The 16,522-nt window shown below is 41.0% G+C and overlaps 1 long non-coding RNA gene across 2 annotated transcripts; it reads left to right on the top strand.

The window, feature by feature from the left end:
* Positions 1-4,950: 4,950 nt before the first annotated feature.
* LOC139075350 (uncharacterized) lies at positions 4,951-9,289 on the top strand. Of its 2 annotated transcripts, none has more exons than XR_011525689.1 (3): positions 4,951-7,357; positions 8,646-8,980; positions 9,188-9,289. It is a non-coding gene; the product is annotated as an uncharacterized lncRNA (long non-coding RNA). The 2 variants fall into 2 exon arrangements; XR_011525688.1 differs by having other exon boundaries at positions 8,646-8,748.
* The last annotated feature ends 7,233 nt before the right edge of the window (positions 9,290-16,522 follow it).

The following is a 16,522-nucleotide window of genomic DNA, read 5'->3' on the forward strand; positions in this document are numbered from 1 at the left end:
TCTAAATGCTTTTAAGGGAGCATGATCTCCACATCTTTATCAACTTTGGATCTCTTAAAACCCTGTGAGGGGAGAGAGAGAGGCTAGAGCTGGTGGACAAGGGTGGAGCAGCCGGAGCAGGAGCAGGAGGGTGGGTTGTACAGGAGCCTGTACCAACACTGCCTCCGGGAGCTCCTGTGTGTAAGCTCCAGAAGTCAGCTGGGCTCCTGCAGTAGGAGAACTGGGTAGTAGCAGCAGTTTATCTGTGTTAATCATTCCCAAAGTAATCCTACTGAAGGCAGAAATTCAGGAGGTCCAATGTCAGGGTCATCATATTGTCCCAGAAACATGGCCCAGCAACTAAAAGGTAATCTCACAATAATTTAATACTTGCCTCTCTCAAACACTGTGCTGTCAATTACATAGTCCACAGAACTATTTGTTTCAATCTCCTTTTGCTCTCCTGTTGGCTTCATCCTATAGCTTTTCTAGAGTTCCCTTCTCCAAATCTTGTAAAACTTCTTTCCTAGTAATATCCTCTGTGCCTCTTTCCTTCTTCTCCCACCCCGTTTCTCCAATTCCATGTTCCCTAAGCCCAAAGAAGCATCCTGGCAATGGCAGAACCCCCTCTCAGTAGACAGGGGCAAGGGATGTGCTGGGAAGGCCTCCACATAACAAGTTCCATCGCATCTCTCCGAACATAAAGTTCCTCCGTCAGGAAGAGCCTGTGTGATTGGGAAGACTTCGGGGAAGTCCTGGAGGCCAGGGGAAGATAAGACATTCATAAGAATGGATTTCTATTCCTACGTGTAAAGGTAATAGATACACAAGAAGGTATTCTAGAAGCAAGCCATTTTCAGAAACTTTTCATCCTATTTCCTTTGAGCCTCCATGATTAAACTGCCCCACAAATTGGCTCAGCCCTGTGCTCAGAGGAGGGGATAGGTTTGGAATTCCTGGGGAGTTACAGGTCAGGAGGGAGCTGCTCTGCCAGTACAAAACAGGGAAGCTGGCACCGTGGCTGTCCACGCTGTGTTGATCTTTTGGTCTGATACTTGTTCTTAGTTTCCCTTTCCTTTAATTATGGTCTTTCCATATCTGACCTGAACAGTACCATTCTCTGGTTTGTTAGTTAATTTTAATGATAACAGCATGGTACCACTAGAGTAGCTGCTCAGGTCACAGTGTATTGCAGAGAGCAGATTGTTAATTAAATAGTAATGTTTTCTGAATTTGGAAGTAATTCTTAAAGTTATTAGTTATTGGTTACCTTGAAACTATAAAAAAACCCAAAACATCAGTATATAAAATCAGTACATAATTAGCAAGCTGCCTGCAAGAAGCAGATCACATCACACTCTGTCCGAAAGGAACAGCTTTGCTGACGAGGCACTGACATAGTTAAGAGAAACCATGAATCACGAGGGGCCAGGAAAATGGTGCTGCCCAGCTCACATTCAGAGGCAGCATAATTTATGAAGCGCTGAGGACAGTGGGAGGTAGGCTGTCAGAAATGCTAAGTTCTCTGTGGAATTATTACATTCCCTTTGAAAGATTCGATGTCATTGAAACGAGGTAATCCGGGGAAGCTTGGAGGTTCTATGCAATTGCGAAAAGTGCAAAGATACTTGGAAACGAAGCCAAATTTCTTCAGCCCTTTTCCCACTGGAAATCAGGCCCAAGATCTTATGAAAACAGACTTTCTTTTTAAGCACCAGGAGGAAATACTGCAAGAAAGATGCGTATGGCACACAGAAACTTCCGTATCCACCAATACCAGAATGGTCAGAGCTATACAGAAATTGCATCAACTCTTCCTTTAAGATCTGTGTTTCCTTTATCCCTCAGCACAATCGTTTCAATTATTTAAGATCATATATTGTCCATGGGTTCAAGGGAAAGAAAGAAAGAATGTAAAAAGTAACAATATATGTTGATGCCTTGAGCAAACTTATTATCAGTCATTACATTTATTGTGCCTTTTGATGAGTAGTAATATCTAACATTTATCATTGGGTGCTTCCTAAGTGCTGAAGACAGCGCTGAGTGCTTTGCATGAGTTATTTTATTTAATCCTGTCATAAATATAAGCACCACCTTCAATTTAGAGATGGGGAAACTGAGGCTTAGAGAAGCCAAGCAACTTGCCCAAGATCACACAATTTATCAAAGGTGGAGCCTATATTCCAGTCATTTCCTTTCGCTTTTACAAAGGTATCAAGGTTTAATCTAATAAAAAGATTAAAATGACTAAATCTACTTGACATTTTGGAACGCAGTATGATTCACCTTGAAGAAGAGCACTCCGGATTCTGGCATAGCACACCGGCGATTTCTCTTTGTCAAGTGATTTTTATACAACTCCTGTCTGGTCCATAATGGCCCTGTGGCATGTACTCTCTGAATATAGATGAAATCACTCTGCTGTTAACGCCTCAACAAGAGAGAAAGTTTATTCAACTCTGAAAAGTGGCATCCGCAAACTATTCCAAAACCACCTCACGTGATTTTCAGACCGGTTTTTTTCTCTCCCTGTTCATATACTCAGCTTGTCCATTAGGACTTGAATCATAAAGAGATTTCTTTTAATGGGTTGTATTATTTTCTGTCAAGCAGGTTTTTATTTCCTTGGAGGTCCATTGTACCCACTATCCATTTCCATGGGGGTAGGTAGTCCTGTTTCTGAGGTATTTACAAGAAATTTTATAACGGTTTCTATGGTGACAAAGGATGAGAACATTACTTCAAGCCATTTAAAATGATAATTCGCCAAAACAAATGCACCTAGTTTTGTTCACTACCTGGCCATTGAAAGGTCGAGGGTAACTTGGTTGGCAGTTTGAAGAAACCTTTCGCTCCTCACTTCTCTGCATCAGGCAGCTACCTGGTCAGAAAATTGATTTCCAGGTACACGAATGGCCACAGAGCAATTTTAGCAACAGTTTTAGCTGAACCTTTGCGGTAAACAACACCATTTCCTGGGTGCAAAGTGATTGGACTTCAAAATGAACCATCAAGCCCACAGGCAAGCTTGGTACAGCAAGTGGGCCCGCTTTCCAGGCTGGGAATGAAGCTTTGCTCTTCCGAATCCAATATCAGGAACAAGCCTTTCCCAGGTACGTCTGATAACCAGCATAAATAGAGGTCCCTCACAAGGGAAGCCTTTCGATTCTGCTCAGTTCAACAGGTGGTTATGGGGACGCAGAGAGGCACTGTGGAAAGAGAGCAGGTTTCGGGCCCCCAGAGCTGGATTCAAATCCCAGCCTTGGCTGTGGAGCCCTGAGAGAATTACTTATCTGCCTCAAGGCTCTTTCTTCACCTGGAAATTAAAGACAATAATGCCTCCATTGGCAGGTGTTTTAAGGATTAGAAATAATATATATGTAATCTGGGTCCCCCATGTTCCTATCTTGGAGAGGAAGCAGAAGCTAGGAACAGTTAGAAGCAAATTATATCCTCTACTTGGGTTTCTCAGAGCACAACAAAGGAGCCCCTGTTCGTAGTCGACAGCAGCACTCCCCAGAATAAACTCTCCCCATTCTCCTCCCCAAAGTCCTGCCTTCATAGGGCTATCCTTTCTCTTCCCTTCCTCCCACCTCATTAGTTCAATTTCTCTGGTTCCCAGTCTCTCAGTTCTGTATCAGGAATCTGGCAAAAGTCTGATTCCCCTCAGAGGGAAGAGAATAGAAACTGTAGTGCAAAAGCCAGGATTCTCTTTCCATGGGAGCAGGGGCATGGCAAGGGCTATGAACACACACTATAAACAGGTTTTCTCTGTCATACACACACCACACTCACCTCAGTGCTGGGAACCTGGTAGGGGCTCAATGAAAAGGTTCTAGATTAAGGAGCATCTACAGTGTGTCAGATTCTTCTCTCATGAGTTTGGGGGCTGGAGTACCATAATAAGTAAGATAAGTTCCCTGCTTAAGTTCACAGTTCAGAAGTTATTCTTGAATTCAGGTGTCTGTTTTAAGCAGCTACATCATCAGTAAAACAATGAACATGCACTCAGTTATTTCCATCAAATATCCTAGGCAGAGCAAAAATTTACATGGCATAAATAACAAATCAATATATTGGTGGTATAGAGACAACTAGTTTCAAAATGACCAGGCAACATTTCTTAAAAAAAACAAAAACAAACATACCAAAAAAAATCAACTCATGAAAAGCAAGTTATTTAAGAGATGCATTTACCAGTTTTACATTTTGCAACAAATGCTATTTGTGCACTGTATGATAATGGAAGTGTTACCAATGTACATAAATTGTGTCATTGCTTCTTACCAATTATGTCATCCATTCTAGGACGAGAACGATAATCACAGATATTTCTTCATTAATTCCTTGTTTCTTTCCTTTTTTGTAACTTCCACCCTATTCTAGAGCTAAATGGGTTGTGGAGTCTAAAATCAGCTACTTATTAACTGTATTTTGCTGCAAATTACTTGACCTCTCTAAGCTTCAGTTTTAACATCTGTTATGTGGGGTTAAATTTAACAGTATCTATCTCACGAGATTGTTGTAAGGGTTAAATGAAATAATGTATCTTTAGCACCTAACAGAGTCTGGCACACTATGCCAACGTTTAACAAATGGTGGTTATTGTTATTGCTGTTACTATCATTATTGTGTATTATTGCTGTCGTACTAATTTATTATAGGAGCTGGGCTCTAGGAGGTACAAATAGGAAATAGCTTTATTTTTAAATTTCATTGCCTTCAGACATGTTCTGTCTTATCTCCCTTTCCTTCCCCTGGACGATACCTCAGACAGATTCAGTGTACTCTGCTGTTACTTTAGGCTATTAGACAAAAGTCTCGTTTTCAGAATTTAAAAAGTCTAGTCCAATCTAAATCAAACTTCCATTTCCCATGCAGTTTAAAACTTCTTCCCTCTCCCCAGCATAGGCCTGGCCAAGGAGTCCACAGACCATCGGAGGGAGCAGCACGGAGCCTGTTCCTCGACCCTCCTTGTTCTTCCTTCTCTGTCACCTGCTCTGACTCCTTCAGGATGAACGGTGGGACGGGAAAGGGGTGCACAGGAGTAGAGGAGATGGTGCTGCTGCTCCCTGAACTTCTTTTTTGGTTTCTCTTGACAAGCTCTCTCAAACGGCTTCGGTCCCAGCAACTGTCCAATGCTGGCCCTTCCTTTGAGGAGCACTGTTGCCTCCCCGCTGTCAAGAATGTCAAACACTGCTCTGTTCTCCCAGGAAAGTGGTACTCTGGCACAGCAGGCAGCCCCGGAACAAGCTACCTCCTGTGCTGTCTATTTGGCTTATGGGAAAGTCACTCCCCTTTTCCTGTCAGATTCTGGAAGGACAGGCTCTCCATTGCTGTTCACTGGCCCTGTCCACCTCCAATGAGGGTCAGGCATCAGCCTCTTCACTTCCCAAACTCCAGGGAACACATGATTTGAGAAGAGAGGCAAACCATAGCACTTTCCACTTTCGCAAATTCCCTTATGTCCCAGGCTCTTCTTTTCCACTTTGCTGGATGTCCTGGGACAACAGGAAAAGTCCCATCCAGCATCCTGTTACATTTTCATTATGCCTGATCTTTTACAACATTCTCCTAATTGGTTTTCCTGCCGCTTATTGCCCACTATTTCATTCCATCCCACATCTAACTGCTAAATTAATCTTTCTCAAAAAACACTGAGTCTTGTCCTATTTCTCTTTTCAGTCCATCACTGTGGCTTCCACAGGTTGGCTACCATCCCAAAAGCCCTTTCAAAAATAAAAGAAAAAGCTTAGGGTCCCCAAATTGAATGTAATCCCAGAAGATTAAGTCAGATATCACAGTAGTGGAGTTTCTGGGAGTCCCCAAGGCTCCTGTGACACGGGTTTGCTTCTTATGTCAAATAAACTCCCCAGGCGACAAACATGAACTCCACAAGTTCAGTGAGGTATGGACAGTGTGATCAGGGATTCCCGAGGCACTCGAAAGGATGTCCTCAGTATACAATTCCAGCTTCATCATTTCATCAAAATCCTCTAAATTTTTAGGAATGACTCATTGGCTGGACATTACCCGATCACTTAGAGCCAGTTTCTCCGAGAGCCACGCTCTACATCCAGAAAGTGCAAAGTGCAAATTCTAGAGAACTAGAATTTTGGGACTCAGAGAACCTCTAATTCCACTTTCCTGTTTTACACATGACAAAATAGTGACTCAGAGCGGTTGTGACTTCCCAAAGTCACGAGGTCATTTGAGGCACAACCAGAATCAGTCCCCAGGTCTCCTGGAGTCAGGCCAATTTCACCATCCCAGGTGGTAGTGTGCCAGGTGGTTTCATTTCTTTGTAAACCACCATCCAGTTAGTCCCTGTACTGCGGAAAGTTGCCCATATGTAATGGAAAGGGGATGTTCTTTCTAAAATTGGTATTAGAGCCTTCTCTAATAACATGTAAGGAGAAGAAAATTACAACTATTAAAAAGAATTAAAATGGTCTACAGACACAGAATGTGTCTCCAATGACGCTGATGGATCTTTTTGGTAATGAAGGGGAAAGCCCAGAACACATCCTGGATGCAAAAGGCTGAGACGAAACAAGCCAAATTGCTTTAAATAATAAAGTAACAGGAATTTCCCATTTCTAGTTGGATTGGGAGGGAAGTATTTTGGCAGGCCCAGGACTTGGGGAAGAGAAAATAAGAGGGGGAAGAAAGGTCCTGGAGATGAGTAGAGTGGGCAGAGCAGAGGGGAAAATGGCTAAAAAGAAACTCCCTATGGCCAAAACTTTAGAAGCAAAGAAGTTTTATATCCGAATGTAAGTGCTTTGCTGTACTGTACTGTCATCACCCTTCATGATCCACATATCTTCAGTAAAAGTTCATTATACACAACAACGAGTACTAGAGGTGCCTTGAGGAATAATGGATGAGGCCATTTGCCTGTGCCTGGGGCAAAGGGGAGCAGAGAGAGTAAAGAAATCCTGCAAAATCATGACTGCTGGGCTGCTGCGGTCAGCAGAATAATAGCCCCCAAAGATGTCCACGTGCTAACGCCAGGAACCTGTAAATGTGTTACTTCCACAGCAGGCAAAGGAGAATTAAAGTTACGAATCAACAGATAAGGAAATTCTCCTGGGTTATGCAGGTGGGCCCAATATAATCACAAAGCCCTTAAAAGTGGAAGAGAGAGGCAGAAGAGGTCAGGGTGACTGGACGTGACGAGGACTCCACCTCCCACTGCGGCTTTTACAGAAGGATGAAGGCGGCTGTGAGCCAAGAAATGTGAGTGGCTCCAGAAGCTAGAAAAGACACGGAAATGGACCCTCCCCTTGAGCCTCAGGAGAAGAATGAAAGTAGCCCTGCTGACACCTTGATTTAGCCCACTGAGACGTACGTTGGACTTCTAACCTACAAAACTGTAAGCTAATATATTTCTATTGTTTTAAGCCACTAAATTTGTGGTGATGTTTCACAGCAGCAATAGAAAACTAATACAGTTGCCTGATTTAGATTTGATAAGAATCTTAATGCTTGTATTTAACTCAAATGTTTGCAAGTCCTTCAGCTTTCTGGGTTGAACCCTGTGAAAATGCAGAGCTGGCCCCAATATTTCCAAAGATTTCCAAAGTGGTAAGGGGCTGACATTCTACTTGGTGGTTGTCCCAGACAGTTACTGTATGATCAAAGCATTTGATTATTTCCTGAATTAAGTATTTCCACGTGATTTATTTTGGCATTCAAGTCCCTATACAGGCTTGCCTCAGTCTCTTTTCCTACTTCCTCTCCCACCATTTCTCTTCACAAATCGTATACTCCTGCTTAATTGGACCGTTGGTACCTTAAAGATTTTCGTCTCTACTTTTGCTGGTGTTTTTTTTTTTTAAGATTTTTTTATTTTTCCTTTTTCTCCTCAAAGGCCCCCAGTACATAGTTGTGTATTTTTAGTTGTGGGTCCCTCTAGTTGTGGCATGTGGGATGTCGCCTCAGCATGGCTTGATGAGCGGTGCCATGTCCATGCCCAGGATTCGAACCAGCGAATGTGTCCCCAGTCCCATCATCCTATCTCACCTCAGTGTTCCCAGGCATCATTCCTATCCTTTACTGTTCTGTTCCTTATCCTTTGATGTCTGACTCTGCTTAATATGTGCCAACATCCATCACCGATTTTAGCTTCAACTGATATCACAGGAATGATCACCAGTATCTATCCTACTCAGGGTAACCCCTGATCTCAGAGCAGCACAGATGCTCCTATCACCTCAAATTGTAATGTAACATAATTTCCTATAGCAGCAATTTCCACAAAAACGTGTTTTGGGGAATCCGAGTTTTGGGTGTTAATATCTGTTACTCAATAAAAGAGTTTCAAAGTCAAAGAAGGTTGATGAATTCTCAGTGGAACAATTTGAAGGAGTTTTCTTTCCTGCAGAACTTCTTAAAGCCTTTAATATGCAAATGTAGATTATGAATCTCCGAGAGGGATATACGATATGTAGTGTGTCCCAAACTTATTTGACCTTGGAACTTTTCTTGTTGAAACTTTCTTGAAAGAATATTCTTCTGTGAAACATATTTAGTCTTAAAATAACATATTTAATTCTTATGGGTTAGGCATAGTTTCTTGTGAATTGACACAGGGAATATAGGCATTATTGTTCTAGCGGGACATGCATTCTAAGTTCTACAACTGCATCTTTTGAACACAGGTTGTGAAGTAGACAACTGCATGTAAGACCTTCCAACTCAGAACTGTGTGACTGTCCAGAAAGCAGAGGTAGATGACCACGTAGAAAGCATCTGGGACCATAGGTCAGAAGAGCTGGTATCTGGGCCTCAAATTTCCCACTGTTAGCTGGGTATTCCCGAGCAGCATTCAGCTTCTTGTCCTCAGTTCCTTCAGCTATAAAATGGAGTGCTTAATGACGATGTTAACATAAAAATAAATAATACCTGCTTCACGTACCTCACAGGAATTTTTAGGAGGATCTAATGATCTAATGAGGATCTAATGACATGACAACGTAAAAGCACTTCGAAAACAGTAAGGCTTTTCTTTGTAAATATATATAAAAATATCATTATTTCCTAATTAACTTGATTTTACAATATGGACAAGAATACAAACCCAAAGATAACCTTTAAACCTTATTTATTTATTTTCAAAATGCTTCAATCCAAATTATTTTCCCCAACACCAGTAATAAAAAACAATTCATCAATTTTTTTTTCACTTTTTTTCTCTTTCCAGATCTTCTTTCTGATAGAAGAACAGCACAGTGGCCAAGACAAAGGTGGAATCAGTGGAAAGAAGTAGAAGCCTGACATTTAATAAACTGGATAATCAGCATAAGCTTGGTCATTGTCGTACTTGAGCTTCAAGTGGAGTCTGATTAATTTGGAAACAATGCAATTGGGGCAAATTCCTTCCTTAGATTTTCAGGCAACTTTGGGTCCAAAGTTATTAGCTGTTACGAGCATTCCCACTGGCAAAAAGTGAGAGCATGCCTCTGTTGACAAAGCCTAAAACATCATCTGTGACACCATGAATGTTTCATTGCACAATAGAGCAGGGAATACTAGTTACCACACTTCTCCATTTTTCATCTCATGTGATGGAGCAGAATACATCATGGGTCGTGGGCAATAGCAACATGCGTCTGTTTCTTGGCCCTCTCAGCGCCAGGACCGGAGTAATCTATTGCGTTATCTTATGGCATTCTGGGTATTCTTGAGCAATATTAGAGACTTAGACTAAGAGAAGGAGGACTCTAAGTAACCTATTAAAGTATCATTTGTCTGGAAGGCTGTGATATGCTAAACCTGGATCAGCAATTAAGTTTAATTCCTTGCTCTATCTGTTTGGAAATGGAACCTTTAGCAAAAGTGGATGTGCTTTACCAACAAGTGCATTTTTAAAGTAATCTCCATTGTTTATCACTTTATTTATTTATTGAGGTAACATTGGTTTATAACATAAGTTTCAGGTGTACATCATCATCATCATTATTGTTGTTTAACACTTTAATGGTAGAAGTCATGGATGATTCTAGGCAGGTGAATTACGCAAACAAACATGCACAAGGAGGGGCGCAACCTTATCATAGTTATATATGCATTTAGGTTTAGTAGCTACTTGGGAAATGGGAATTTTTCTCTTGATAAGACAAATTAGCAATCTGATTTAGAGACATTTTCTTTAAATCATCTGGTTGCTTTATCTTACCAGAAACTGTGCTTTGGATATTCCTTTCTTTTTGTTACTTTTATCATTTGATTCAAAGAGAGTAAGTAACATTTTAAGAGCAAGCATAGCTTACATGGGACTCTTTCCAAATTGTTTTACTTACATATTACTTTGTTTTTAATCTTTCTTTTTAAGTAAAGGATCTAAAAGTATATTCCACAAACAAATTCAAGAATCTGAATAGCTGGTGAACCACTTGTTTGCCATTTCATAGGTACAATTACTCTTAGTTTTACCCACAGTGATTCAGTGTTAAAAAACGGATAACAAAACTCAGTACTTTATTTCTCTGTTTTAGGTTTTACTTTGACCATGTAGCACATGCCACCGATTTCTAGGCATTAGACTGAATTTTTCAACAGTGAATTAATTAGCACAAATTTTTTGTTATAGTTGAGGGAGGGGGAGTAAATAAAATGGAGAGACAAGATTAAGCAGAGTTGAGGGAAACAGGTTATTTCATCTTTCAAAGATAAAGTTCTATGGCAGGAAGCTTCTCGGTACTCATTAGGAACACAAGCCTCCACACATGCATGGGAGAACGGGGAGCAAAAGGAATTTCAATTACTTTTTCATGAAATCTGACCCAGAGTGGAACAAAGAGAATTCTAAAGCTTTTGCATATGGCCATATTTGGGGGGTTGGGGGGGACATCAATCTTTTTCCCCCTTCTCTGGTGTTGCTTGAACAAAAAGAATTATTGAAATTGAACTTGTTCAGGTTTTTATAAATCAAGATGTCAACAAATACAAGCACTAGTCCAGTTACAAGAGACTGTAGTTTACAGAATAAAACTAACCCTGTTTCTTTTTTTTAAGCTCTATAAAGAACACATTGTTTATTCTTGTGTAGAAAAGTCATGTAAAGAAGCTCTCTGTCAGGTACTCTATTTTTATTTAGTTGTTTCATAACTCAATTATAATGTTCCCCTCTGTCTAATAATTAGCATACCCACAGTAATGAAGCTTGAAAAGCTGTTCTTTTCCCCACTGTGTGTCAGTTAAACTTCCAGATTGTTATGGAGAATGAGTTGTGCCTGTGTAGGTGAGTTGTCTTTCCCGCCTGCTCTGGCAGCTTGCCCCTGTGCAGTAGTTGAGGGTCAGCTCTTGGAGAAAGGCCCAGCCAGAGGCCTGAGCAGGGACTTCCTGCCATCTGCAGCACAAGGAAAGATGTCAGCAGGAAGCGCTCAAACGGCTCCTCTCCAGCTCTCCCAGGATGACCAGTATTTCCCCCAGTTCCACAACTAGGGAAATTTAACAGTCACTTGATGTACACGTTTTGAGCCCTGGATTTGGTTGTCTTTCATGCCCGGGTTTTTGTGGCCACTTACCACCTTTTGAATACCCTTTCTATGTTTGAGGAATTCCCCACAGTATGAGTCCTGCCTCTCCATTGTATAAGCCCCAAATACACTTTCCCAGCTTCTCTTACAGCAAATTTCTGACCTAGGCTCAGCCAATCTGTCTTGCTTGTAGGAGAAATTGTTTTGGAAGAGAACAATGAGAGGAAGTAGGTGCCTCACAGAATCCATTTTCTGGGGAAAGTGGCAGTGGAGGCTTCTGGCTCTGGAGGAGGAGAGTGGTGGAGATTCTGGCATCCAGGGTCCAGTGCTAAGAGTGTTCACTGAGATGAAGCGGCTGGGGCCACAGGCATCTTCCTGTGGTAATTGTGACGGATGCAGTGCCTAAGAATAAGATCTTCTTTGCAATGAAAAAAAATTAAAGGCATCTAATGTAATTGTTCATTAGACACATGCATTCTGAAAATCAAAGCATTTAACTTGATTTGTTGGAATTTTTAAAAAGTTATTAAGATGATAAATTTTAAGTGCATTATTTTCCATATGCAAGTTGTATAGCTTGAGATAAACAGACTCAAAGACCAAAGTATTTGTGGGGAACTGGTGTGTCATGGTTATCCTTCAGGTATTGTGGGGGCACATGTGGGTTCATATTTAGTTTGAATATTATTATTTACCCATTTCTGAACTTCTTTCTCTCTCTTCTTCCACTCTCTTCTCACATCTGTATTATTGCACTACTATGATTTCTCATAGGGTTGGTTGGACAGAAGTTCTCTGGTATACAGCATGGCATCTGGGCAGGAACTCCATTAGCTGGGTTGGGAAAAGGGTTTACAAGTAGACTACATAAATCTCCTAGTGTGAAAGAAGAGTAGAAAACACCATCCAAATCAGTGAAAAATGAATTTTTTGAAGTACATGCTATTTTATTATTTTCCAAATAATTTGCATAATATATAAAAAAAGATATTTGTTACGAATAGGTCAATTAGTTTAAAAAATACAAGTCATTGTTGGCCCCTGGTAATGGACCATGACCACTCTTGAATTATGGAAATAATAGCTGGACCCAGAATTTGAAGATATGCTTGGAGAGTACTAGCCGGCCCCTTCTTTTCAGGGGGAAAAAATCATAAAATGTTTTCTCAGCCAGCATAACACACTACAACTGTATTACTGCAACATTATAAATTTATGGGCTCTAAATCAGTGCGTTTTAACCACAGAGATAAATTCTGAGGGATGAGGAATTTATAAACTCAGTACAGAGTACTAAGTTACAGGAATCACAATTAAAAATCTTCCCTATTTTCTGGCCCCCTCTCTGCCGTGATGTTGAAAAAGACTGGTATTCTAAACTCTAATGAGCCATTCTTTCTTCAGTCATTCTATTGGTTTTTAAAGTTATCTCCTCTTCCATCCCATACCTTGTGCCATAATTTCTGCATGATAGTAGTCCTGCTATGTGTACTGTTTGGTTATTAGCGACTCAAGCAAAGAGAACTTCAACGTCTTGGTAGAGGTCCCTCAGGTGAGGCTGTAACTGACTACATGGAGAAGGAAGCCTCAGTTTGCTCTGCTAGTTCAGGAGTGCTCACCATTACTTTGTATTGTTCCTTCCAGTTCCATGAAGCTACATGATTGCTTTGTATGTTTTATTAATTCTGTGATTTCCGGTATATATACAGAAAGGTAAGAGAACAATATCCTCACATCAGCATTAATTTTTTCTGCCTATCTTCCTTTAAGTCCTACTGGTGTTTTATTATTAATAAATGATTTGAAACTCAGTTTTGAATTCTTTTCTCAACACCATTTCAATATTTCTATAATTCTGAAAACAGCACCTCTAAGGGTAGGAGATATAGCCATGTCACTGGAGTGATGTAGATTCGGTTCCTCCAAGGCCAGAAAGATGGCCTGGTTCTGTCTTTGAGCTCCATCCAAACGTTGGTGTGCAGGTGTGGGAGAGAGATCTCCCTTCAAAGAAGGACATGCTACCCAGCCGGGAGGAGTGTCAGCATCTTCAGGGTCTGTCTCCGCTGCTAACAAACAATTCTCTGGAGATCATGCCCTCCCTGAGGTGGCTCGCATCTGATGAGTGAGACTAGGGTATAAAAACCAGGCCTTTCTGTCTGGACACAGGACACTCTGATGGATAATATTTCCTCCAGATATCTCCACCAGATTGGTTGAGGCTTTATCATGCCCACACTGAGGTTGAGTTCTTCCTCTGTCCAATCCTATCTCCTTTTCCTTTCAAAGAGTTGATCCCTAATAAACACGTTGCATCCAAAACAATTCCAAATTCCTCTGCTTTCAGAGAACCCAACCTGCGATGGTAGGCAAGTCGCATAGGATCTGAAGAATTTTCCTGTCAAGGTCTGAATGATCTAGGCCAGAATTTTGCAATGTTCCTTGTCCTGAATCTACCTATGGATGTGTCTATCTATTTTTTTTAAAAATAATTTTTTCTTTTGTTTGGTTGTGGTTTTAATTTTCATTTTGTATTTGTTTGTTTGGAGAGTTTTGTTTGTTTGTTGGGAGGAGCTGTAGGAAGCTCTTTATACATTAGAAACCTGAAAAGAGTAAGATGCTGATTTCCCCATCAATTTCTACTGTCATTGAAAGATGTATTCTCACTGAAAAAAATACTTGGTTCTATTACATGAAGTAATTTACAGTTAAAGGATTTGTATATGCAATATCATGGGTAAACTCTCTTTGTTAATATGAAATCTATGGAAATATTTAATTAATATAAATCTTGAAAGAAGTTGGTCAAACAGATAATCTTTGTCCAGTCTTCTGAAATGGAAGCACAGTGCTCCCAGCTTTTCATTTTCTCCATCTCCAGATCACATACGATCCTCTCTTCTCCGTCCCTTACTGCATCTAGCTTGGGTCCTTCCTGCATCACTTCTTACTTGGATCCTTGTGTGATGAGCCCTCCACGTCCCTGCCTTTGCCTACGCTTCTCTCTCCCCTTCATACAACTTTCAGAGTAATTTTTCTAAGTTGCAAATCTGATCAGGTCATTCCTCTGCTTAAAATCCTCCAGTGGCTCCCCAAGGCTATTCAAGAATTTAGAACCAAAGTCCTTTTCATGGTACTCCTACAAAACTCTTCATGAATCAGTCTTCTTCACTTTCCAGCTTTATCTCCACAACTGTCTCCCAGTCACCTCACTTTATGTAAATTTCCTGTAGCTTCCGGAATGTGCATGATCATCTTCCCCTTTTGCCTTTGTACATGCTGCTCCCTTTGTTGAAATGCCCTTCTACACTTTTTTTTTAATTTCTCCCACCCCTCTTTTTAATTTTTATTTTATTTATTTATTTACTTTTGAGGAAGATTAGCCCTGAGCTAACACCTGCCATCAATCCTCCTCTTTTTGCTGAGGAAGACTGGCCCTGAGCTAACATCCATACCCATTTTCCTCTACTTTATATGTGGGACGCCTGCCACAGCATGGCTTGCCAATTGGTGCCATGTCCGCACCCGAGATCCAAACCAGCGAACCCCGGGCCGTTGAAGCAGAACGTGTGAACTTAACCACTGCGCCACCGGGCCGGGCCCTCTTCTACACTTTTTAAAAAAATTATTATTTTTTATGTAGCTAAGGCTTATTCTTTCCTCAAGCCTCCATTCAAGCATCAAGCAAGCTCTAGGCAGAGGTATTCCTCCATCCCCCAGAGGACCCACTGCCACTAACACCTCTCATAGCACTTAGAAGACTATATTGAACATGTAAGACTGTTACAATCCTCTCCACACTATGAGCTCCTCAAAGAAAGAAATGTTATCTGTGCGTCCCCAGCTCTGAGTGCAGTGCCCGGTGCACGATGAGTCCTCCGTAAAGTTTTGTACCTTTCTCCAAACTTGTGTATGGCAGCTACTGCTTCTAGCAGATGTTTGCATCCCCCTCCACTGCTCAGTAAATACTGTGTTGCTCAATACTACATACTGTAGGTGCTCAATGAATGCTTGTAGAGTGGATGACTATACTGCTGTTGTTCTAAGTATTATCATTCTACCTCCAGTAAATGCTTAAAAGACTCCACTTACCAGGAGGAGCCTAGAAAAACATTTTCAGTGTTGACTGACCCGTTGAAGTCTCTGAAGATGTTTTTATTTCATTCCGGAGCAGTCGCCTAAACCATGAACAACCAGCTAATAGTATTCACAGGAGAGCGACTTTGTCTGTTTGCCTAGACTGTTTGTGATATTAACTATGCAAATAAATATTTTGATTGTTCATTTGGGAGAAGAGGATTACTTGATGACTGTCTTGAAGTATATGTAGGCTTATTATGAGGAGGAAGATGACTAATTTTTTCTCCCATTGCTACAGCTGATTCAATGAGGAAAAGCACTTACATTGTATCAGTGGTTAAAGATAAGAATTTCTTTACCAGAATTCAGGGACTTTTGTGAAAACTCCCTCTTTGCAGATGTGACTAGATGACATCAAAATTCTCATTTTCACTCTGAGTCTGTGAAATGTGAAATGATGTCATCACAGTGACCGACTGCCACCAATAAAGAGGCTGCTGAATTAGGTATTACGTTCTCCAGTTACTACCTTCAGATGAGAGTCGGTGGTGCGTGCCGTGAGTGTAGGACCCTCCTGAGCACGGCTGAAGAACCACAGCATTACCCTCACACTTGAGTCTCACTGGGGAGACAAAACACGGGAAGAGTTAAGTTCTAGTATAACGCAGCTTATTATTATACATGATACAGATTATAAGAGCAGAGAATGGCTTTCAAAGGAGTTAGGAGTCAGAGAGGAGCAGGGAAGGCCATTCAAGGCAGGGGGAAGAGTTGACAGATGTGCCAGTATGTTTGTGTGGTCACAGACCAGATAGGGCTTAGACCAGCGCTACTGAGGAAGAAAACATTCCTAAACGTCTACTCCACAGGTATGATGTACCAAGCTCTGTGCTAAACCCAGCACATGCATTTTCTCATTCAATCCTCATAATAACTCTAATATGTAGTTAATAACACCATCTCAGTTTGCAGTTGATAAA

The sequence above is a fragment of the Equus przewalskii genome, chromosome 13 (genome assembly GCF_037783145.1).
Source record: "Equus przewalskii isolate Varuska chromosome 13, EquPr2, whole genome shotgun sequence".
Classification (NCBI taxonomy): domain Eukaryota; kingdom Metazoa; phylum Chordata; class Mammalia; order Perissodactyla; family Equidae; genus Equus; species Equus przewalskii.